Source organism: Crocuta crocuta, unplaced genomic scaffold (assembly GCF_008692635.1).
Source record: "Crocuta crocuta isolate KB4526 unplaced genomic scaffold, BGI_CrCroc_1.0 scaffold45, whole genome shotgun sequence".
NCBI lineage: Eukaryota > Metazoa > Chordata > Mammalia > Carnivora > Hyaenidae > Crocuta > Crocuta crocuta.
In genome coordinates this window covers 2599268-2624285 of record NW_027530544.1, presented here as the reverse complement: position 1 = coordinate 2624285, position 25018 = coordinate 2599268, and the positions used below count along the sequence as shown (strand labels likewise).

At 42.2% G+C, this 25018-nt stretch overlaps 1 protein-coding gene and 1 long non-coding RNA gene across 3 annotated transcripts in view; both read right to left on the bottom strand.

Moving 5' to 3' along the window:
- The window catches only part of LOC144234340 (kalirin), a 479489-nt gene that overhangs the window by 388847 nt on the left and 65624 nt on the right, over positions 1-25018 (bottom strand). The gene's annotated exons all lie outside the window — the stretch shown is intronic.
- The window catches only part of LOC144234343 (uncharacterized), a 63930-nt gene that overhangs the window by 38690 nt on the left and 222 nt on the right, over positions 1-25018 (bottom strand). The gene's annotated exons all lie outside the window — the stretch shown is intronic.

The window sequence follows — 25018 nt, the reverse complement described above, 5'->3', positions numbered from 1 at the left end:
TTGGTGCCCTCAAATTAGAAAGGGGAAGTTGTGACTGGATGTCATTCCTGTCCACTATCTACAGTTTAAAGCAGGGAGGTAAATCACCACAAAGGAGAGGAATGGCCAGGTGTTGTCTTGAGACCACAGACAAACCTCCATTGTCTACTTCTCCTAAGATGGAACAGTGGTGGGAAGTGGAAAGGGTGCTCAAGTAATTGCTCAGATATTTGAAACTCAGATATGGTTGAGTAAGAGAAAATGAATAAACAGGGGCTGCAAAAAGTTTGGGTAATACTGGATTATTTTTAAAAATAAATTTCAATAAAAAAATAAGGGCACTTTGCTGAAAAATCCTTCTGATGTCTGTCTTTTCAAGTGGAGAAATTTTCACTTATGATTTATTTAAAAAGAGAGACCATAATCATTTGAGGCCTGGCAAAAGTAAGGCAGTATGTCTTACTCTCAGCCACAAATTCCCTCTTTTATTCAATGTTTCTATAGTGAACATGAAAGCAAGCCATGAAGGCAGAAGAGATGTTGCTAAAGGGTACACAAGAGTCAACAAGGAGCACTGGTAGATGCAGGTTTTTTGGTACAAGCTGGTAGGTTATCTCCTTTTTCTCCACATCTATATTACATAGTCAGGGCCCAAACCAAGATGGGGCCACCAGCTCATGGAGCCACCATTGCTTCAAGTATAAATACTTGATCAGCACAGCCTGGTCCTAATTAAACAGAGGGGTTTATGGCCTAATTGCGGGACATCCAGATTCTTGGCATCTCTTCTCTCCTCCTAAGAATCTCTCTGCTCACAGGGGAATCAAGGACAAGGAGTGGAAGAAATCCATTCCAAGGCCTTTTGCTATATGTGAGCAGTATGTTGAAAGCATTTCTAGGAAAAGGGGATTATGCTGTAACTTAAAAAGAGATGTTATGTGGAAACTAATTTGACAATAAACTATTAAAAAAAAAAAAAAAAAAAAAAAAAAAAAAAAAGAGATGTTTGTGTTTCCTCTGATTTCAATTATTCAGACCCTCAGTGCCCTTGACTCCCCCCAGCCTCCCTTGCATGCCCAGGAATAATGAAGAGTGGGCCTGAATGCCAATGCCTATCAGCACTGCCAGGAAGACAGCATGCAACCCTCTGTCATCACAGTCATGGCTTCTTCTCCTTTGCATCACAGCTCAAGGTCACATGCTACTGGAATTTGTGCTTACTCACTACACTGGCTCTAACCTTGTGCCTCCCTCTTCACAATATTAGCATCTTTGAGGCATGTCATGCATATGTGTCTATTCTCATGATTAGGAACTGATAACATGAAATAACATAATGAAGCAAGAGGCACTGAATTCAAAGCTTGGCTTCTTCTTGCTAGCAGGGCAACCTGAGGCAAAATCTCTTTACCTATTCGAGCTTTGGTTTCCTCATCCGGAAAAGGATGATAATAATTATTGTCCCACCTATCTCAGAAGGCTATTGCAGATTTCAAATGAGATAACACAGGTGAAAGCTTTTTATACACTGTAAAGAAGCTGTTTCTGTTGTCCATGGTGCAAAATCCATGTCTCTTAAACTCCAGCATCTGAAATAGGGTTGTGGCCCGTTTGCAGGCTCAACTCAGATTTGGGCTTAAATGCCACTGGATACTTTCCTTGTCTCTACAGTGGCAACTAAAGACCACTCCCCAGCTTTACCATGTATGCCCATTGAGAAGAACCCCACAGCCTGGCCTCATGCATTCCCAGACAAGAGACAGGATAGCAGATCCACCCCTCAGAGCCTGCACAAGGACACAATAGCAGCAGCAAAGTGGTGGCAAGCCGCCTCCAGCAGCATAGGCCACAATGGGACATCTAGTCCCACTTCCCAGAAGGTAAGTCATCCCCATGACACCAGTAATTTTTTCTTCTCCTCCTTAGTACCACCACCTGCAGAACATCCATTACAACCACTGCAACCAAACTCTCTGGTACCACTCACCTCACCGTTTGGCAAACTTACCAGACCATAATCTCTCATGGGGACTTGTTTTTAGAGTCATAACTAAAATCTCTGCTCACCCAACAGAAAACACCTGGGAGACCAAAGAGAGAAGGATGCTATGTGACATCTAAAGCCACTAATTGCCCATCTTCTCTGCAGTAGTGTGCTGATAGTGTCCTTTTTCCCTGAATGTCTGCTAGCAGCTCTGCCTATGATTAGGAGCACTTATAGTGATACCAACTCACTCTGCATCTTCAACAGCTGACACCTATAAACATCTCCTTTGTGTTACAACAAAGAAAATTCAATAATTAATGGCCTTTTGGAGAATTCCAATTCCCAGCCTCATTCAACACGGCTTCAAAGCATCTCCAAACTATAAAAATGTTGCAAGTAAAAATAAATCACTATTTCTTACACTTAATCATACAATCAGGCTCATGGGCCCCAGAGTCAACCCTTTTCTAATGGTCTGATAAAGAAGGTAAGAAATGGCTGGGTGCAANATGGCTGGGTGCTCATGAGTGATTTGTACAATATTTTATAAACATGAAAGAGAAATCAGTATCAGAATGCTGTGGTGGCGGCAATGATTTCCCCTGAAAAATCTAGAATGCCTCCCCAGTACTTCCCAAATTCTATCATGTTTTAAATGGCCCACTCAAATTGGACTTCTTCCACAAGGCTTTCTCTGATCAGTCCAGCCTGGCAAAATTCATTCATTGGTTCAACATTTACATGTTAAGGATTATACGTACCAGACACTGTGCTAGTTTCCGGCAGTAGAACAATCTAATAATTTTTAAAAACGTTTTAATGTTTATCTATTTTTGAGATAAAAAGAGAAAGAGAGTGAATAGGAGAGGGCCAGAGAGAGAGGGAGATACAGAATTCAAAGCAGGCTCCAGGCTCTGAGCTCTGAACTATCAGCACAGACCTCAACTCAGGGCTTGAACTCACAAATCCCAAGATCACAACCTGAGCTAAAGTCGGACACTCAACCAACAGAACCACCCAGGTGCCCTGGAGGTAGAACAATCTAAACAGTCAAAAGCTCCGTCTGCCAGCTCCATCCTCTGATCTATTAATAAATGCTTATATTCCTGCATTAAATACAGCCCTTCACAATGAGCATTTTCATGGAACTCCTATTACTCTTCACTTTATAATTATGAACTTGTATTTTTAAGCAGCTTGAGGGTAAAAGCATCGCTGATTTCTTCTTGGTCTGCTAAGAGAAGCTGCTGAGTAAATAAACAGTGAATGAATACTTACCTAACTATGTGATACATATACATATGATATGTATACATATTTACATATACATATATGTTTATATATAAATATATAAAGGTTATATATAATTTATAAATTATATATAAATGAGCATATATTTATATGAAGATACATGTATATATAATTAAACACACATATTTATATATAAATAAAATTTTCCCACCTAGCTCATAAGTTTCTTCAAAGACAAGAATCTCTGTGTTAACATTTCTGTCTTCTAGAGCATCTAACCCAGTGCTGGGACATGGCTCATTCTCAGCACATACCTATTTGAATTCAGTAGTTCTGCTAGCAGTGGGGGCTCCCCTTCCATGCCAATCCTGTTAATCATATCCTAGATTTAGAAAATGGGAAGCCTAAGGCCAAGGAAAACAATATAGTCAGTCCTAAGTCACCTACAATCCTCCAACATTCTGGCTAAGCCTTCTCCCAGACTAGAGCGCTGTGTTTGTGAGGAGGGAATAAAGTCATCTTTCATCCAGGAGGGCTGACATAAGCCACCTGTGCATTCCATGAAGAAAACCAGAATGAAATTGGAGCAGCAAGCCTTGACTTTGGACAGACGACCACCCATGGGAACATCCATCATGCGACCCACACGAGATCTGCCTGGCAAAAGATCATGAACCCAGGAGTTAGGGCCACCCACCTTGTCAGAGGACAGCTGCAGCCAAAACCAGTCCCGGGAGACAAGAGCCTTTGGGTATCCTTGTTGCCCCAGGTACCCATAATTGGTATCTTTTGGCTCAGTCTCTTGAAATCCACCTCCTAGAATAGCCAGCTCCACTGTAAGCACCCTTACAGGATGTGACAGCTAAGCAAGTCAGGGGCTGGAGATGATCTCTGTGCAGAGATGGACCAATATCCTTTACTGGCCTAGGAGAGATCAGGTGAGGTGACGATGCTCTCTCAATCCCACAGGTGGCTGTTAGTCCTACCACCTATACTGCCAATGAGTACATGATTCAGCATCGGCAGAGCACACCCAGTCAGCCAACAGGAATGGTATCAGGACATCCACGAATCACCCACAAGGGCATTAATCCAAATAAGAGGTTTTTACCGCCAAATCAGAGAGTTCTAGACATAGTCATAGGATGTCTCAGGATTTAACATCTAAAACTTCAAGGCATTTACCCTAAAGCCTATCCTCCCCATTCCCCAAATTACAAAGTACCCTGGGACCTTCAGAATCAACATTAAATGACCAGATAACCAACCCAAATTAAATTCCCTTTTCTATCCCAGATACAGTGCTAGACTTTGCTTCAATCTTTCCAGATCTGAGCAGTCTGACCCCTACTCATGTTAGGTCAGCCTTTACATATTCCTGCCTCCTTCCCCATCCTTATGACCCCAATGGATCCTGAGGAAGCTGCGCTTGGAAGTCAGCAATGACATTTAGTCATGCAAAGCAGTGAGCTCACTTCATTTTCCTCAATAAATATTTCATTGAGATTCAGAGAAATAAGAGAAACCTTATTAATGAGATTTATGTTTGTCTTAATGATTCACAGCATAATTTGTTCCAATTAAATATTTATTTTAATATCTTCTTGTGTCTGAAAACTTCTGCCCATTCATCAGTGAGTGTTTGTATCATCAGTCCCCCCACAGATATGGAGAGGTTGGGAAGAGCCTCATTCTTCCCCAAAATGGAAGTTTTTCCTTTTCAGCTCCCTCTGACGGGGGACCCTGAGCCATGCTTGCACTGCCACTGACACATCCCCCAGGACCAGCCTGACAGTTGGTCTCTATTCCCTGCTCCCCCTTACCTTGTTCTCAACCTCAAACACCATCCTCAAAGCTCACCTGCTCAGATACCTCTCTCAGACACAAAATCCCAAGAAACTCTTTGTAAAACAAGGCAGGGGGCAAAGAAAAGTGCTGGGCACTGCAGTATGGTAAAAAGGAGGCTGGAATTGCAGTCAAGAGCTCTGAGTTCCAATTCCAAAGACACCACTTCTGCCCCTTTCCTACCCATCTAATGGGCAAATACATACTGTTGGGAGAATCGAATGAGATGATGGAGGTGTTTTATATAAACTGTAAAGAATTTTAACCACCTCCCAGTGTTGCTGTGACACATGAAAAGATACATTTCTAGTATTTAGGACAAACATGGTATATAGTAAATGCTCAAATAAGACATAGTTTTAAAAATATGAGAAATGAAATTTGTCTACTTTTATTAGAGCTCTGTGACTATTTAGGTCTCACTTCCTAATTTGTCTACATGTGGCCTAAATGAATGTTTCTCTTACTCCTATATACAGATATACAGAACTCTTAGGAATATCCAGAACCTATGTCCGAGGCAGAGATTTTCTGTGTATGTATGTGTGTGCTGCACCTTTAAACTGTTCATATTTACATATACGTTTTCACAGTCTCCTCAAGAAACTCTCCCACAGAGACAGCATAACCCCCACTCTGTTGCTAAACATCCCTAGGTCTGAAGAAAAGCTTCCCCTGTGTCTTCCACAGGGAGTAGTCTATGCCCCCTTAGCCCCAAGAAAGGCCCCATCAGGTGGCAGCCAGAGCCGTCTGCCATCTGTGGTCCCTCTGTCCTGATCCCAGGACAGCTCACCACTCAGCCTCCCTGAAATCTGGCTCCTGGCACAGAAGGAAGAGTCTCCTACAACCCCATGGAATGTTTCTTTAGTCCAGAAAGTACAGCAGTCACTCTCAAAGAAGGTGCTCTTCTCTCCCTCTCTCCATGCCACCCTCAGGGAGGCTTCCTGGATGACACCTGAGAGGAGGCAGTAAGGCCCTGGTGGGGGCAGAATGAGTAAAATCCCAAGGTAAGTTGAAATCCAAAGAGATTTTACCTTTTATATTAATTAAATGTCATTTCTAAAAATTTTAAATCCCTGGCACTGTGAAAAAGATTTACTATGCCAAAGCAGAAAGGGCTTCCAAAAAGCAATTATAAAAGCTTAGAAGTTAATAACAGCTTTGTACCTTGTACTATTAGAGCTAATTCCATTATCTGAGAAACTAAAAACTGATGTTCAGTAACTTGGTGAATGCCCCAATCCATGGCTCCTGAAAGAACAGCCCTCTACCACCACACCATGTTAAGTATTTCTCTCCTCCAGGAAGCTGTCACAGAACACTCCCACCATGTCCGACTCATTCCATTCACTCTAGACACCACCCACCCTACTCCACACACACCCCCACACACAGCTTAATGTTCCTCTACTTCTTCCGGAGCCAAGGAATCTTAAATTAACAGCAGGGTGCATTATTTTTGCACTCATTAAAGGATTAGCTGAGGTTTATCAGCCCAAAAGAATGAATGAACTGTTCTGAGTGCTAAGGCAATGCCAGGGTAAGAGAGGTTCTGGGCAGACAGCAGGTTCCTAGTACCTTTCAAATCACACCAATTCTGCCTTTCTCAGACCTGACGTTTAATTAATGTTTTAGTTATTTAAATAATCAAATACTTTGCTGGTTCTTTCCCCACCACATGCCTAAGGAAAAAACACCACTGTTTTTCTTTTTCATAAAAGAAATTCCCAGTATGGATCCCTAACTCAGGGCAGCAGCTCAACTTGTCCACACACTGACCAGTACCCCTCCTTTCCCTCTGAGCTGCTGCAGGTCAGGATGAAGCCTGCAATGTCTGAAATATGATCTTCCATCTGCCACTAGATCCTCCATCTGTCACTTCCCCAGTTCATCAGGGGACCGGGGGCTGGAAGATAAAGGTCTCCAGGGGTCCACATGGCAATGAGCAGATGTTAACTTGGACATCAAATGAGACAGAAGTGACTCTGCTTCAAAGCAAGAAGAGGCCTAAGGCCATAGCCAAATATACTTTCATGGCCAGAGGAGACCCCAAGATGTCACTGAACGGTCCAACATCTGATTCTTCCTTCAGGCATCTAGGGTATTCTCATCACAGTTCCCAGATGGAAGAATGGAAAGAACACAAGGTTTAGAATAAGAAAACCTAGGTTAGAATCCATACTATACGTTGAAAGACTTGGGCAAGTCACATAACTTCTCGGAGCCTCAGTTTTCTCATCTGTAAAATAGGGATAGTGCTGTTGTGAAGTTTGAGATAAGCACCTAGGACAGTTCCTGGCACATAGTAAGTACATAACCAACGTCCCAAAACTAAATTGCAACACAACCATAATCAACAGGCCATTTTCTCTCTGAATTCTTTTTCCAGTAGGAAGACTAGATTTCTGTTGTCTGTCTATGCTATTTTTGTTGGCCCTTGCATGACTAATCAAAAGCTACTGAGAGACTACCAGCTGGAATGAAAGAAAGATGCAGTCTCTAACCATGGCCAGAGAGAAGTTATCCGTCCAACAAAGGGATGAGAGCTGAGCCACAGCCTTCCCCTCATGAATAAAGTGTCCAGGCCATATCCCTAAGGATATTTTTAAACATCACAGTCACTGAAAGTTCAATCTGCTCCATACCCTTTATTTGGATACAGAAGGGTTTTAAGCCACCAAATTTGTTTCTCTGTAGGCCATGTCCTGGCAAATAGAGCTTATCTTTAAAAATGCATCCCCATCTTTGTTGACAATCCTATCTTCCACACTGAGAAATATTCCTGGAACCAGGGTCTCTTTCTGGAAACCAATTTAAATTTATGAAGCTGCTTGTATTTATGATAAAATGGAAGTGAATCTGGCTGAAGCAAAGACCTACATTCCAGAGATAACCGGCCATTCATTTATTAGTTGCTGCCTCTAGCTAGCACCCGAACCACAAGCTGCCCCTTGCTCAACCTCCCTGTAGGAACCCTGGGTCATTCAGAAGCACAGGGGAAGGAGCTGAAAAAGTAGGGGAAGCAAACAACACTAAATCAAAGGACACACCCTCTGCAGTCAAGGTCAACACCCAGGAGGGGCAGTAGGCCTTGGACAGTGGCGGAAGAACTCCACCCACGCAGCACTTTGAACAGAAGCTCTCTTCCAACTGGAGGCATAGAGCTGCTAATCTGACGCACACCCAAAACATAGATGTGGGTAAAAATAAAATTACGACTGCTCCTGTGAGAAAGCCAGGAAGAGAACATATTGAAACAATCATGGCCTGAAGCCCTGCCCAGCACCAATGCTACTAAGTGACCTCAACCAGGGACAGGAAAAGATTGATCAAGTTACTTTCCTTGCTCTAAATCCCCCAATAGCTGCCCATAAACTACTAAATAAAATCCTAAATCTCTAGTTTGGAACATAAAGCCCACTCACCCAATCTTTCCCCATTTGTCTCTTATTATCCGATATCCCCTACACACGCACTTGCAATGAGCATACATACACAACCCCCACATAAAGACTATTTTCCAAACTCGCAAAATGCTCCCACTCTGTATCTTTCCTCTGTAGCTCTTCTCCATTTCCACAAGTACAGCTTCCACCCATCCTTCAAGGCCTTTCAAGGCCAAATCCACAGCTGGAATTCTCTTCTCTTATCCATGGCACTTTCTAACTAAATAATCCTTTCCCTCACTGTAATTTCCATGAAGACAAAGACTGCCTGTCTTGTTCACTATCTTAATAGTACCTTTGTGGAGTAGGTATTCAATAAATATTTGCCAATTTAAGGAGTGCCTCAATGCCAAGATATTTCTTCTATAACTTGAGTTTTCTAGTCCTCACTAGACAAGAAGTCCCCCTTAGCAGAGGCAACTCTGTCTGCTATTGGCCTGATTTCCTTTCTCATGTGGTACTTCAGTCCCTGGAAAGTCTGATCCCACGATGTCCAGGATCCCCGTTCATGACTCCCTGTTCTCACCTGTGCTCACCGAGCCACATATGCCGTGTCTTTCCTCTCCTGTTCTGGCCGCCCCACTGCCGCTAAAAGATGCATAAGGTGCTGTCTCTGAGGGCACCAGCATCTGACTCAGAGTGCTGTTCCAGAGCTCTCAAACCCTCAACACTCCAAGTGCCAAACCACCTGAGTTCCCAAGAGTCGCCACTACTCCAGGACCAAGCCCTGATGGAAGATAAGCCCTCTTCCCCACTCTGTGTTCACAGGTCCTCTGTACCTGTATGTCACGCAGAGTCCTAATGAGAACAGTTCCTTCAACTTCTGCATAGCACTCCTCTCCTGAGGGCTCAGATGCCATCCCATGTGCTTGGGGTTGGCTGGAGATGAACATCTGAGAAAAAGAGCACCTGGTCTCTCCAAAACCCATTTTCCAGGGACCAACAGTCTGCTTGACTCTGATGAAATGACCAGGACATGTCCAGTGCCAACAGTGGCCACAATGTAAACTGAAGCTATGTTCCTTTGCTCTGACGTAACCTCTCTCCCAATCTGGTGCTTCAGGCCTCATCCCTCACAGCCTCTGAGGTCCTCAAGAATTGCTAACTACTACTACCTTTCCTATTTAAAAAGCAAAGCCCTTCCTCTGCCTTCCTCTTTCTTTCAATGCTTCTGCCCAAGCACCTCTACCCATCGGGCACCTCTGAGGACAAGCTACCTCAGCCCCTCCCTCTCAGCATCTAGATAGGTATTTGCCTGGCTCTTGGATCCTTCTCTCCCAAAGTAGTTGATAAGACTGGATTTTAGCAGATACTGCCCAGGGCCTGAAGATTTATCAATGCTGAGGTCCTCTAATGACTGCCAATTAGTGTGTCCATTATTCTGGGCTGGGTCATTCCAGTCTTAATCTACTTAATGGAGAAGGAACTCCAGCACCTTGAGCTGGTGGACTGAGCCAGCAGGAGGCAGCATGGTGAAGGCCCCCTTGGAGATAGCCCAGCTCAGCTGCCTGGCAGATAGCCTCCGGGTAAGGGAGCAGGGCCTTAACAGGAGATACTGATGGATGGCTTTGCTCCTGCTGGGGACACATCCCAGTCACAAGGTACAGAGGGCAGCCTGAGGCTGACGTTTCTTCCCAAGGCCTGGGAAGAACTTCAAGGCAAGTGGAGGTTGGTCTTTGGTTCCCTCCTTCACATCCAACTCTTGGCTGCCTCCTCTCAAAGCCCCAGTACCCAGCACTTATGGCACATTCTGTCTCCCCCAGCTTATTAAAACCTACCCCCCTAAGCTTCCAGGACTTAGATCCCCTCCTGACCATTCCACCATTGTCTTCTCATCCAAAAGTTAGATCTCAGTCAATAAGAGTTAAAAATTAATAGCTAACATTTATTGGGCTTTTTACATGCTTGACACCATTTCCTCCATACAATAACCCTAATGAGGTAAATATTGATATTGTCAGCATCTTACAAATGGGGAAACAGAGGCCTAAAGAGGTGGCCAACATTACACAGCAATGAGTGGTGCAAGGTAAAGCAGGCTATTTTGATGTCAAAGCCTCATCACACTACCTAAAAATTAAGTCAATCAGCAAAATAAGCCTACCTTTGTGCTTGGTACCTACAAGCTTTATTAAGTTTTAGATTTGCTTTGGTTTTTAAAGGAGCCTGGTCATGCAAATCAGTAGCTTTAACTGATAGAATTTAAGGATAAATAGTGTGGCGGTGATAAAAGGGGACAGAAGCCACATGTAGGTGTACTTCCAACTTAATTTCATCCCACATGAAACCACCTCTCCAAACCCAGCTATATTCATCTTCCCATGACCAAAAATATCACTCCCTGCACACTTTTAACCTGCTTGGCACACCTTTGCATTTCTTCTTTGAGGGATTTCCAAGAGCTATCAACCTTCAGCAAGTGATGGACTGATAAGGGGAACATCTAAGATAAGGTCAAGCCATAAATATGGCATATGGAAAAGAGAGGAAGGGGAGATGGATCCTGAATCTGTAGAAGGTATTGATTCAGGAAATGGACCTCCTTTTCTCAGGTGGAAACTATGGAGGGTCCAGTTGGATGCAGGGGGATAAATGTCCCTCCCTCTGGAGCCTCTTATAACTAAAGAGAGGATGTAGAGGCCATCTGGTTTTTCAAATACAGATAGAGAGCCAGCCCTCAGGAAAGGCTGTCTTTGGGACCCTCATACCTCACAGCTGTGTCCTCCAAGCCTGTTCCTAGGTAACGATGGCATGTATATTATAGCAAGGACAACCTGAGGAAGTGATGCTCATGTTCCCAAGATGTGTGAGGATTCTTAAACCTTAATATGATCCTTCTTCTTCCAGGAACATTTTGCAATGACCCAGCTCACCCAGTGGACCTTATGACTCCATCAGATACATTTTTATGCAATATACACTTATAGAATAAATTTGTAGTCTGATTAAATCTTATGAATAAATTTCCACTAAGCCCACTCTTTCTACTATAGAATTTTATTTTTGGATATTTTTCAGTAAATAAATGTATTACATTTTGATCACAGGCTATCTCAATTTTTTTCTTAATTTACAAAATGTGTTTTCAAGGGACATGCCCCCAGTACTTCTGAATCCTTTTCATTAGAATTTGGCTCAACATTTTTTTCTGCATCATTCAGAGGATGTAGGCCCCCAATCAGGGCAAGAAACATGTCTACATGTCTTAATCCTTAACTCTAGCTGAGTACAGAATGTAATTGATACAGTTGGCTGCCTACTAAGTAGGAATTTACCCCTTTTTCTTTCTTATAGAACCTAGATTTTGTTCAGGAATCAGCATCCCAAGTGCCTTAGGAGAAAAAGAGAACCTCCCAGCCCCACAGGGTAAATGTTAATTATGTTATACCAATCCTGAAAATTATATCCCCTTTCCAATGACTTGTTTAGGAGTTGGTGGTGAAATTATGTCCTTTGAGCCATGAGAAAAAGTCTCCCAAGGGACATCAGGGATAGGCTTTCTTGCTCTTAAAAAAGACCTACGTGAATACATGTATGAAAGCTAGGTTTTTTCAGTTGTCACTTCTCCATGTGACACATGGCATTGTGGCAGCCATCTTGGGACTATAAGGAATGGAAGGGTGAAAAGAATTAGGGTCCTGGGATCTCCATTCTCATAATGGCAGGCTAGGCAATTAGGATCAACCCTCCCACTAACAGCAATTGTGGAGTTTTTTTTCAATCTTCTTAAAAGCATTAAAGAACTAAGAAAACTAACAAAGAATTACTAGGCCAAAACCTAGGAGAAGGGGAGAATCAAAAAAGGTTGGTCCAAAACACTAAGGAGCTTTTGCTCTCAGATTATTTGCCAATCTGCAAGAAATTGTGACAAAACTAAGCTGTTCCTTTGACAGCTAGGATGGCCAAGAGGAGCAAAAATCAAAATTCTTGGCCTTCTCAAGGAAGGGACTCTGATAAATAACATTCCACTCTAAACTGGGCTTTCACCCAGAGAAAGGGCTTCACCTTTAAGGGAAAAGTAACCAGCTTTCATGGAAACTTGAAACACAGCTATCTATAATGTGGGTCAAGGATCCCCAAGCATTCAAAGATTGGCTTAAGGTAGAATTGCACTGATAGTACCTATAAGTGTCTGGTAAAAGAAAATGATTATAGGAGGAAGTTACAATCCTAGGCTGCAAATTATTATAAAATATTTTTTAAAAATAATGACCAGGACACAATCAAATATAATACAAGGAAAAAAGACACCAGGAGCAAGAACCACCACAAACACCAGACTATAGAAACAGACCACAAAGACTCCAGATATTGGAATTATCCAACTAGAGACGATGAAGCAAATATGTTTATAATGTTCAGGGAAACAAAAGACAAGATTTAAAGGTTTTTCATTGACCTGAAAACTCAAAAAAAAGTCATTTGAAAAAGAATTAAATAGGGACTGTAGCACTGAAAACTACAATACTTGAAACTAAGAAATCAAGGAACAAATTTAATTGCAGATTAGATTTAGCTGGCTAAAGAATTAATAAACTGGAAGATAAATCAGAGGAAATTATCTAGGATTCACCAAAGTGAGATAAAATATGAAAAATATAGAAGTAACAATAATAAATATAGAAGATACTGTGAGAAATTTCAAAATTGATTCAAATAAAAGAAACCTCTATTTCAATCAACTGGTATCCCAAAAGGAGAGAAGAGAAAGAACAGAGATAATTGCTGAGAATTTTCCCAAGTGACAAAATGCAACAATCCACAGATTTCCTGTAAGAAATCTAATGAACCCAAGCTGATTAAATAAGAGAATCTGGTGATGATACTGAGCCTCTTATTTAATAGCCCACCTTCTAAACTTCTTGTTAAGCAGGAGAAGAAGCAGGAAGAGAGGGGCAGAAGTATTTATTGTTTAGGCTAGTTTGAGTTTGGGTTCAGTTACTTGCAGCCAAAAGCATCCTAAATGATATTCATAGTGAGAATAATGTATCCACCATTTACTGAATACTGACTATGTGGAAAGCATTACACATAGATTTATATTTTGTGTAATTCCTCACAAAGCCTTACAAGTCAGTTTATATCAGTCAATAGAGGCATGGTAGGCTATGGATACAAACCACCTTGAAATCTTAGTAGCTTAGCAGAAAAGATCATTATTTCTTGTTTGTACTACAAGTTCAACATGGTTCAACAGAGGGCTATGCTCATAGTCATTCAGGGTCGCAGGATACTAGAAACTTTACCCCAACCTACCTTCTACAGTCAGTGAAACAGAATGAAGTAAATAGTAATTGGCTTTTAAAGCTTCTGTTTGGAAATAAAACACCTGATTGCCCCCATCTCATTGGCCAAAGAAAATCACATGGCCAAAGGTATAGGGAAGTGCAATCTTACTGTGTTCATAAGGTGGAAAACTGTAAATATTAGTGAATATTTATGACTACCAAGATAGATATTACCCTAATTCTTCAAATGAGGAAGGTAAGACTCAGAGAGGTATTTAATACTTGTTTTAGATAGATGAATTGACAAGGCACTCATTAATACATCTTCCTGTAGGGGATATTATGGACATGACTACTTGCCTTTTTGTGATCAGGTTAGTGAGAAGAGAAATGAAGCAGTGATAATGATCTCTAAGGAGCCAAGCAGAGCCTCTAGCTGGGTCTCATCATGATCTATCCTAGATCACTACTCTCAAGGGCAGAGCACGGGACCAAGGCAGCCAGTGGCAGGGAGATGGGGGAGGCAAATATTCTAGTCCTTCCCTTGTTCCTTATGCTAACTTTATCCTTCCCTGTGTGGATAAGATTGGACTGAAATTGGCCAGAGAAAGAGTTTCTATGCATGCACTAAGGGTTCCCACTATCTTATATATTCCAGGTGTTCAAGATGTGGTTAAGAGAGGGGGAAAAAAAGCCCACGTAATCGAGTTGGCCATGCCAAGTTTCTTAACTTTGATCTCTGCAAATTCAGAAAGCTGGTCAAGGCAAAAGAGATGCAAATGGAGAGAGCTCTTAACCCATCATGTCCATACACAGGAGAAGGGACAATCTTGTTCTCTTAGGTCCTCAAGTCCTTCCTATGAGGTAGATTTTCCAGCCTGTAATGTGCAGAACATTCCCCACCTCCTCCCCTACCTACTCATGACACATTCACCTCCCTCTTTCCAGTACCTCACATCTACTGGCAGGGTCCCCCAGCTGCCCTTCCTGCTATACATGGACTGCCTCTGCCAGCCCTGTCCAGCCTCCTGCAAACACAGCAGTGTCTGTCTGAGATTCTCTCCCTGTGGCAGGGAAGGAGTCAATACTGGGTTCTTATTTATTTATGTGTTGGTTTATTCCTTCCCAGGGATGAGGCAGCAGTTAAGGGGAAGAGGAAGGGGGAGGGACAGAGAGGGAAGGCCCAGAAAAGAAGCTGTGGTGGGCTAAAGATTGGAAGAAGAAATGTCTCTATAATTTCAACTGCTTTCAAACCACACTGTCTCTAACTGAGCCCCCTGGGGTGAAAGGTCTGTGTTTTACTAGAGATGAGAGTTTATAACCTTAATTATGCCTTGAAGCATTTGGCTGTGTTCATCCTGAAACTTCCAGCAGAAAAAAAAAAAGAATGTGGTTTCCATTACAGTGTCACTGAGGGACTTATACTGGGGTTGGGATCATTAAAATGAAAACACTGATGAGTAAGCCATGGCAGTTGTCTCCAAGACTTACGTCCTTCCTCCACCCCTAGTCCTGTACTTTATTTTGAGACACGCTTAAAATAGTCCATAAAATATGGAGCTCATTATCCCATCTAACAGATTTCATTTGGCATGAATGTAGATTAAAAGCTCCATGCCAATTCTTCCTCCTAGTCTGAGTTTATAAGGAAGACACTCCTCTGCCTTTGCTCTGGGCTGGGTTCTTTAGAACTCAGTACTGCAATAGACCAGGAGAGCCAGGAGGTGCCACTTCCAACTCCACTCAGCTTATTTTTCATCATAATAACAAGGGAGGATGGAGAAAGAAATACAGCCTGTTTGGGGGCTCCTTAGAAAATTTTGCCTGGAGTCTTAAGAAGCTGGATCCAATCTAGACACCCCTCAAACCCATGAATTCTCCATCCTGCCCATTCTTCCACATACAATGACTACATCAGGGATGCTGAGCCTGTTAAAGGAGACAGGATTGGAGGTTGAAACCACAGGGAATATAATGAAAAGTGGCCTCGCTAGGAGTTTTTGTGTCCTGCTTTCATGTGCAGGCTCAGCCAATAACTAACTACATGGCTTTGGGAACTGAAATCCTCTCTTTGGGCTCAGTTTCCTCATCTCTTAAATGAAAGGTCTCTTCCAATTCTGTCTCTTGTTTTGCTGAGAGTACAATTATGGAGGTAAAGAGAGTAAGAACCAAAACCTCTTCTTACCACTGATCTTGTTTGGCCCAATACCATCTCTTGAACCAGTAAATTCACTTTTTATCTGATAAAGCTCTAGCCTTCTCTGATTATACCTTTCAGCTGAATCACTAGAATGTTTGCCCTGCATTTTCTCTTACCCGGAATGCCCTTTTCCCTTGCTCTACCCAAATCCTTAAAAATCCAAATATCCATAAGTATGTGCTGATGGCTTGATTTATTTCTTTAATGCATTCCATGCACAGGTGTCATCTCCTCTCCAAGAGTTTCCCACAGGACCCAGAATAGGGTTTTGTATTAGAGGAGGACTGATCTCTCAATTTCACTGACAGGTTTATGATTCTCCACTCATTTTTCATTTCCTCTAAACCGTTTGATGGCAGAATTTGCAGGTGATAGACCTCCCCACCACCTCATCCCTGTACTTTCTAATTATAGGTCCTCTCTGAGTCCCCTCAGTTATCTCATCGATACAAATGAGAATAACACCGCCTACATCACAGGGCTGTTGGAGGCTTGAATGAAGCGGGTGAGAACCTATCTAAGGTCTTGAACAAGCTCACCTCTCCAGTCTCAGCCCATAACATTGCTTGCTCTTCTGCTAAGAATATCAAGGCCACCTGAACTACATTTCCTCTTTTTTTTTCTTTCTACTTAAAAATAGCTTCCTAAGCACCTCCTTCTACCCTCCTTCCAACAGAGGAAGCTTTCCCCTCCTCCGGTCTACCACTTCCATCTGTACTCTTCCTTCAATCCATTCCTACCTCCTCCAGGTCACTGCTGCACTTTACAGCACTTATCACAGGCTCTTATTATAAATTCAACTGTTGCTGGACTTGTGTATTATCTGTTTCACTCACTAGAATGTAAACTTCATGAAGACTTCATGCCTTATTCATGCTGTATCCCCGGAAAATAGCACAGGCCCGGAACACAGTCAGTGCTCAATGAATATTTATTGAATGGATTAATAAATCCATTTCTGTATATCATTTTCAAACTTCTCTCTGTCATTGGCCCCACCCCATCCTCAAATACAGTCAGGTCTCCCTTCCTTAACAAAAACCATCATTTGACCCTAATGTCCCACCGACCACTATTCTATTTTTACCTTGCATTTTCTGACATATTTTTCAAACAAACAGTATGTGCTGGCTGCTGCCTCATCTTTACCGTCTCCTCCCACTGCAATCTGGTTTCTCCTTCACCAAGGCTCCTGAAACAAAGCTGTAAGTAGTCACCAAAGCCTCTGTCACCAAACTCCTCAAAGTTGCACAACCTCCCTGCAAATGGGGATCCCTAACTGTCCTTTATCCTCTACACCCATGAATTTAGTGTATCTTGGCTCTCTTCCTACCCTTAGGAATACCCTCCTCACTTAGATTCTGCTTCCCCATGTGCACACTTTCCAAGATCAGTCTATACTAATCACATTGCACTCTATACTGTCTTCCCTGAGCTAATATCAATTTCATGATCACTTTTAGGCCAATAAATCAAATCATGTATCTCCTACCCTAACTGTTCTCTAGAAACATAAACATAAAGATGCTGGGCATTATGTTATATCATGTTATACTTCTTCATATTTTTAGCACCTGGCACTGGTACCATATTCCCAGTACCTATATTCCCTACTGCCTGGTATGCAAAAATTGTTCAGCAAATTTTTAAATTAAATGCTACTACCCTGCCATCATCTGCCTTTAACCTGCCATGCAAGCAAGAATCTTCACAAGGTGGCCCCAACCTATCTCTCCAAACGTAACTCATACCACACAGACAATCCAGGAAGTTTGTAATCTCTGGCCTCCATCCTCATCATTAAGTACTACTGAAGCTTAATTCAGTATTCTCCTTTTTATCCTACCTGCCACTGTAGTATTTGTTATTGTTTACTTCTCCCACTAGACAATAAAGTCTTATGAATACAAGAATACTATCTTCTTTAGCACTGTATTCCCAGAGCCTTAAATGGGCATAGCATAGAGTAAGCCATCTGAAGATATTTGTTGAATGAGTGGACATTTCTTCTTTCATTCAGACTATTTCTCCCACTTGTGAAATAATACCTGATAGCACCATTTAGATACATTATAGGTACTGCAGATATTGCAAGCACTGTCCACACAGAACCATGGAACTTTACGACTATAAGGTATCTGCTTTCTAGCAATCCATCATTTGATAGAGAGGTCAACAGAGACTCACAGAAATTACTGATAGATCTTGGTCTTTCAGGAATTTGAATTGTAAGCTCTCTGAGGGCAGGAAGCCTACTTACTATCCCCAAATGCTCCCTGATATGCTTAGGCCCTTAGAAGATATGACTACTATTGCCAGCAATAATACCAACAATACTTATTGCTTTGACCATTTCTTTGATAACAAGCTGCCTCCATCTGCTAGGTGAAAGGTAAACTCCTCACTTATGTTGAGAATTTAGCTGGCGTTCTGACCATCCAGGGACACAGCAACCCCACTACCCCTTGGCTATCAGCAATCACTGAATATGTCACAAGAGAAGAACAGGCCCTGGGAGGCTGTGCCACACCCAGAGAAGCGCTGCTTTGCTGTTCTCACATCACGGTAACCTCCACCTCACTGGATGGAAACACCACACCTGGACCTCACAGAACAGCTATCGGTGTCCTTCCCCCAGGACTTGGCCTAAATATATCTTGTCTAGTGATTTCACACCACAGACCAGATGTCCCAGCGATATACTCTGTATGTGCTGACAGGAGAGGTGGACAGAAACCCCAGTTTCACATGTATGCTAGAGGGAAAGTGGGTGTCTCCCCACCTATACCATAGCACAGAGAGAGAACTCAGCCCAGATGGGAGTCAGGCATCTTGGCTTTAGCAGCTCTGTGGCTTTAGCAAAGTACGTAATCTCTATAAGCCTACTTCCTATCTAAGAAATGGGGACTAAAGTAATATATCTCAAAGAGACATACTGCGGACCCACAGATACAAGATATTAGAATTGTCAAATAATTATAGTTCTCTTTTTTCCTCCTTAACAATGCCATGATAATCAGTATTCTTTCTTTATTCTCTAGAGAGTTCAGGTACTCTCTTAGCCAAAGTGATTTAATGGAAACAACCCTGAACTAGGTGTATGGGGGAGAATACAAAGAGATAGTGAGGAAAGGACCTAAACTCAGAGAAGATCTACTCTCAGTGGAAGGAAAAGGATCCCCTACCCGACACACACACACACACACACACACACACACACACTCACTCACTCACCCACCCACCCAGAAGTAACTAAGCTCATAACAGCAGGAAAATCTGGGAGAACAGCATGCACCTACCAGCACTTCTTCAACTCAGTCATTGCCACACGTATTAACTCCTTCAGTGCTTACAACAGCCCCATGAGACATGTCCTGTTACTACCCACAGGAGCCAATTGTGTATCATGGAACACCTAATCAGGGGCACCTAAGTGCCCACCTGCCTCCTAACAGAACCAGGTATGACTAATTAGGGTAGTCTTTTCCTGGAAGACACAGGAGCTTCAAGGTTTAGAAGGGGGAGGATGTGGATTAACTATAAGAAGGAGACACTTGGGGCATTTCTAGTGAAAGCACAGGAAAATACAGAGGTTTCTGGGGAGATTCTGGTGTGGAGCAACAAAGAATGGTCTGGGATGGTGTTTCAAGTGGTGCTATGTTCAAACTATTTATTGGACAAGAGACTTGGTCCCTTTAGTGAAGTGATCTAATGCCAAAAGCCAATAACTATAAAAGATATATATTTGTAACTTAAAAAGCTAAGTTAAAATAACTTCTTTGTATATTATAGGAAGATTCATCTCAAATGGGAAGGTGATTACAACCTAAATTCCTCTAATTCGAAAATTCCCAGTACAATATGGAAACCAACTTGACAATAAACTATTAAAAAAAGAAAAAAAAGAAAAAAAGAAAATTCCCAGTGCAGGAGAGACATCCAACACTTTTCATACACATGCTATGTGCTTTTTTCTCCCCCCCCCTCCCCCCCACAGGCCGTAGTAGAGAAGGAACAAGTCATAAAGGTTAGCACAAAGAAGCTACACATCAAGCTGGGCACTATGTGTATATGCAACAGTTAACAAGAGCAGGACAAGCCAAAACAAAATGGGTATCCATTTGTCCATGATCTTGGCTATCCTACTGTCCATGTCAATAAGGATTGGCCACAAGCAGATGGACTGAGCAGAGACACCAAGCCTGACCCAGTCAGGAACCAGAGCTGGGAAGATTACTGAGCAGCAAGCAGACCACGGACAGGGCATCTGTCAGTGATGGGAAACCAAGGGCCAGGAAGAGGGCTGTAGGCATGGGAAGAATGAGATCAGCAATCAGGATGCCTGAGAGCCACAGCCATTAGAGCTGGCTGTCTCTTGACCCTATACTGCACCTGAGCAGAGTAAATTCTTCTATTAGGACATTTAGGAGGTTGAGGCAAGAAAGAACAGCTGCACAGGGAGAGGCAAACTTTGGTGAGAAACACAGGTAGATTCCTGGCTGAACTACAGCCCAACACTGAAGGCTTAAGGAAAGTGACTCTCCACACTGCCCATCTATCTGAAAGGAGAAAGGGATTTTTCCTTCTTGAATTCTAGCTGAATATGGGCAGTGCCCAATTGTTGGGGGCTATACTCAGAAGGAATGAAAGGGATTTGGTGTCTGCAGTGACAAACTGCCATCCCAATCTCCAAAGCCCTAGGCAGCCAGAACAGAGAGCAAAACTCCAAAGCAAGCTGGGGCCAGACAACATCCTGCACAGAACAAAGTTTGTTCCTAGAAATAAGGAAAGTCAAGGTTTTGTTAGGTAGTGATGGAAAATGGTTCCAGTTGAAGTTTTTAAAGAAAACTGCATGAATTTTACCCAAAAGATTGTGTTTTTTTTATATTTTACTCCTCAGTGCATCTCTGTGTTTACTCCTGTGTTTACTATTCTCATATATTCTCATTTATTTTGTTATTTTGCTAAAGAGGCAGTTTTGCCTTTACTCTCTGGCATCCATGTTATAGGATGGCAATGAGCAGTCCCCAAGCCTGGCTACCATCAGAATCACTTGCAGAGCCTTTAAAAGTGCCAATATCCAGCCCCATTTCCAGCAATTCTAACTTAATTGGTTGGGGCTGGTAGTGGGAAGAAAGGAACTGGTCACTGCATTTTCTAACAGCTCCTGGGTGATTCTCATGGATATCAGGAGTAAGAATCAGTTGGTTTCGGGTGCAAAAGCCACAGCACTTTGTGGTAGCTTCAAAATATGGACAAAACACCGAGAAGAAAATCTCTCTCTGCCCCTCCCCTGCTCGCACTCTGTCTGTCTGTCTCTTTCTCTCTCAAAAATAAACATTAAGAAAAGAAGAAGAAGGAGAAGAAGAAGCCCTAGAGAGAGAGAGATAGGCTGAGGAAGCAGAGAGGCTGAAGCCAGAGATGAAGGCAGGGCAGAGTATGAGACTGAAGCAGGGCTGGTAGAAGTGAGGGGCGATCTGAGAGATGAGTAGGGCTAAGGACAGCCTGCGTTGGATGAAGTGGGGGTGGAGACAGGGAGTGGCACAGCAGAAGCAGCCACTGGGCAGAACAGATTGTCCGCTGGACAGCACCAGGTGGTGACCAGCAATAGACCCTCCAGAGACATCTGTAAATCATCTAAAATCATCTCACAACCACCAGTAGTAGACATTCCGTATAGTGGAAACATTGCCCAATGCCCTATGAAGAAGGAACCACCAGTCTTCCCTCTCTTCTTTCACTCCAACATGATTACACCTAAACAAAGAAATGTAAACCCCCACCTCACATGTCAGGTCCCCAAGGACATGCCAAAACTCAACAACCACAAAAAGCGATGTTACTTCTCTTCTCTTATATACTACTCATGTTTCTTATCTGTATGAGCTCCTTTCTTTCCATGAACAGTCCCTACCACAGGAACCATCTCTTCAGTCACTATTTGTAAGCACAGAACACAGTCAGCAGAATTGACAAACAACAGTAACAAACACTGTAAAAACAATGTCTGGTATTAACAAAATAAATCAGGAAAATAATCAATGTCTAAGCAAGTTGGTAGTTCATTATCATATAGGTCCTTACATATAGACCAAAAATATCCTTACACATAGTTAAGGATACAACCCTAAAAAATAACTCTTTTATTATTTAAAATCCTTGCCCTTAATTTTTTTTTAAATAATGGAGGAGACAAAAGGTTCGTCTGCAATCACCAAGCATGCACTGTCATTTCTCAGGAAAGTTTATTTCCGCTCCATGATACGTTCTGTTTCCTCCCCTTTCCTAGATGTGTCAAATCACAGATTCCTGTATTCCCCAGTCACAGCCAAGAGAATGACTCAGGCGGCATGCAGCTTGTCGATTATTTCAATTTCCTGGGCTAAGCTCATCAATTCCCTCCTCTTCTCATTTCTTATCCTCTCCTAACTTTCCTGAGGCCTGTTACTTTCAAGGTGACATGAGGCATGACAATAATGAGGGTGAAATGACATGAAATCCTAAAACAGATGAAGGGAGCTAAATTCTGATACATTAAGGAGAGATAAAAGAGAACTTCATTCACCGCCCAGAAGGACAAGTTCATCCATCCATCCACTCAATGAGTATTTACCGAGCATCTCCCATGAGTTATCTCAATCTAGCATGCCACTTGAAATCATGTGACTATCTACACAATGTTAGGTAACATTAGCTGCTAGAGGGACACTCTGTATACAAAACTTCTGCTTGAATACAGATGCAAGTGTGCACGTATTGTACTAGGACACCCACTAACCAGAACTGGGCAGCATAATCAACACTCAATCCCAGAAGCCTGGAAATAAAATACCCTTCACAGTCAGGAGGGACTAATTTAAAGCCTCATAATAAGGAAAACCCTAGAGACACTGTTTATGAAAAACCATAAACTTTCAATTACAGCCATACATGATGACAAAACATCCACAGAAGAACACACAATTCTGGCAACCAACTTTTGCTATCCAGGGGCACAGGTTAATCCATTAATCCATAAATGTATTAACCTGACATTTCTAAGAATGCTTGACACTTTTTTCCTTTTCTTTTTTAATGTTTATTTATATATTTAAAGAGAGAGTGAGCACACACAAGAGAAGGGGAAAGGGGCAGAGACAGAAGGAGAGAGAATCTCAAACAGGCTTCATGCTCACCGTCAACCCAATGTGGGGCTTGATCCCACAACTGTGAGATTATGACCTGAGCCGAAATCAAGAGTCTGATGCTCAACTGATGGAGCCCCCAAATGATTGACACTTTTACATGCAGTAACACAAGAAATTTCCCCCAAATTTTATACCATAGGTATTGATATAATATTCCCATTTTTCAAATTAACAAACTTAGGTTCCATTTGAGAGTAAACCATTTATTCAAGGGCACTTGGAAAATAATGAAGCCAGAACTTGAATCTAAATTTACAATTCATGGATTCAAGCATTTTCAAAAAAATAAAAATAAATTACTATTACACCTTATACACTAACTTCTAATTTCTTCTTCTAATTAGTATCATATGTTAACTTGAATTTTAATTCATGTAAGTATAAATTGTCTCTAAGCCACTAATAATTCTTAATTAGACTTTTCTCAGCGCCTGGTTATTCCATACCACCTGTTCCTGTTTTTCCCAGGATGTTTGTAGGAGAGTAAGAATTAACTGTCCTGGTATTAAAAACTAACATTTAAGGGTCGCTTTCTTCATGCCAAGCACCAGGGTAAAATATTTCACTTGTAGTTTCTCACTCAACCCTTACAGCAACCCTCTAGGTCAGTGCTATTATTACCATCGTCACCCCTTTTGCAACAAAGGAAAGGAGGCACAGAGAGTTTAAGTAACTTGCCTGAGATCACACAGATAAGGGAGATTCACACTTATGATCTCCTTCCCCATTCCCGAGTCTATGACCTCCACCTGTAAGAAGTTCTGGCTCTCCTAACACTTTCATCTCCTCTCCAGTCTGGGCTCCCACTGGCCCGTTTCTCAGTGCCAGCGAGAGACTGCTTTCGCATGTGTCCTCCATCTTTGATTTCTCCCCGATAAGAGCTCTGGTTCACCTGTTCTATGCAGCTTTCTGCATCCACCTGGTATTGACCTCCTGGCACACCTAAGAATGTTCCCAATGGAGATGAATACACCTTGGGTACATAGCAGGGCTTCTCCAGGACCATCTTTTCCATCAGGGGTTTGATCTCATTCTTCCCAAAACCTCTTAAAGGAGCCAAAGCTTTTAAAAATAGCACTCAATGTTTTTAAAATTACTCAACCAAGTTAATAGTGGCTTTTCCTTACAGCAGAGTATCTGAATTTGCATCACATTATCAAGATATTTAAATCACATTAATATGTGAGGGTGAAATGTATTAAGGTCATATTAACCTGGGAATAAAACTGACTTTCCCTTCTTGTTCCACAGACTGCAAATTCTGAACCGCCTCTATCTACAGATAATCCACAAAAGGAGCTGTCCTCAGCGCAGGTGCTATAAAGCTCCATGATGCTGAGAGGCACGTAAAGAGGAAACAAACACTTACAAAGCACCTATTGTGCACCAGACATTATGTTATGTGCTTTATAGATATAAATTAAATAATAGTTCCACAGCAAATAGGTCTTTGCCAAGCCCATTTTACAGACTGGGAAACAAGCTGAGAAAAGTCACATAAATCAGCCTAAGGTAAGTGGCAGAGCTGAGATCTGAGCCTACATCTGTTTGTTCCCAGCTTCTTGCTGCAGGGACCATTTTCCTTGCTACACAGCTTCTCAAAGTGATCTATCAAAAGCCCTGCAATACAGGGCTTAACTTCTCTTTAATTATAGTATGGAGCTTGATTCAAAACAAAACAAAACAAAACAAAACAGCGAGAATGAGATCCTGATATACAGATACTCCCCAAATGGCCCTGTGCTCCCAATTCCCAGCTGGGTCACAAATGTCCCAAGAAAAACAGCCTTTCTTTACTTTCCATGGGTTGGCTACTCGCCTGTTTCATTCCCTGTTCTTTCTCTTCTTGCTCCCTGCTCCCCACGCTCTGTCTTTCCATGTGCGTGTTTCTGCCT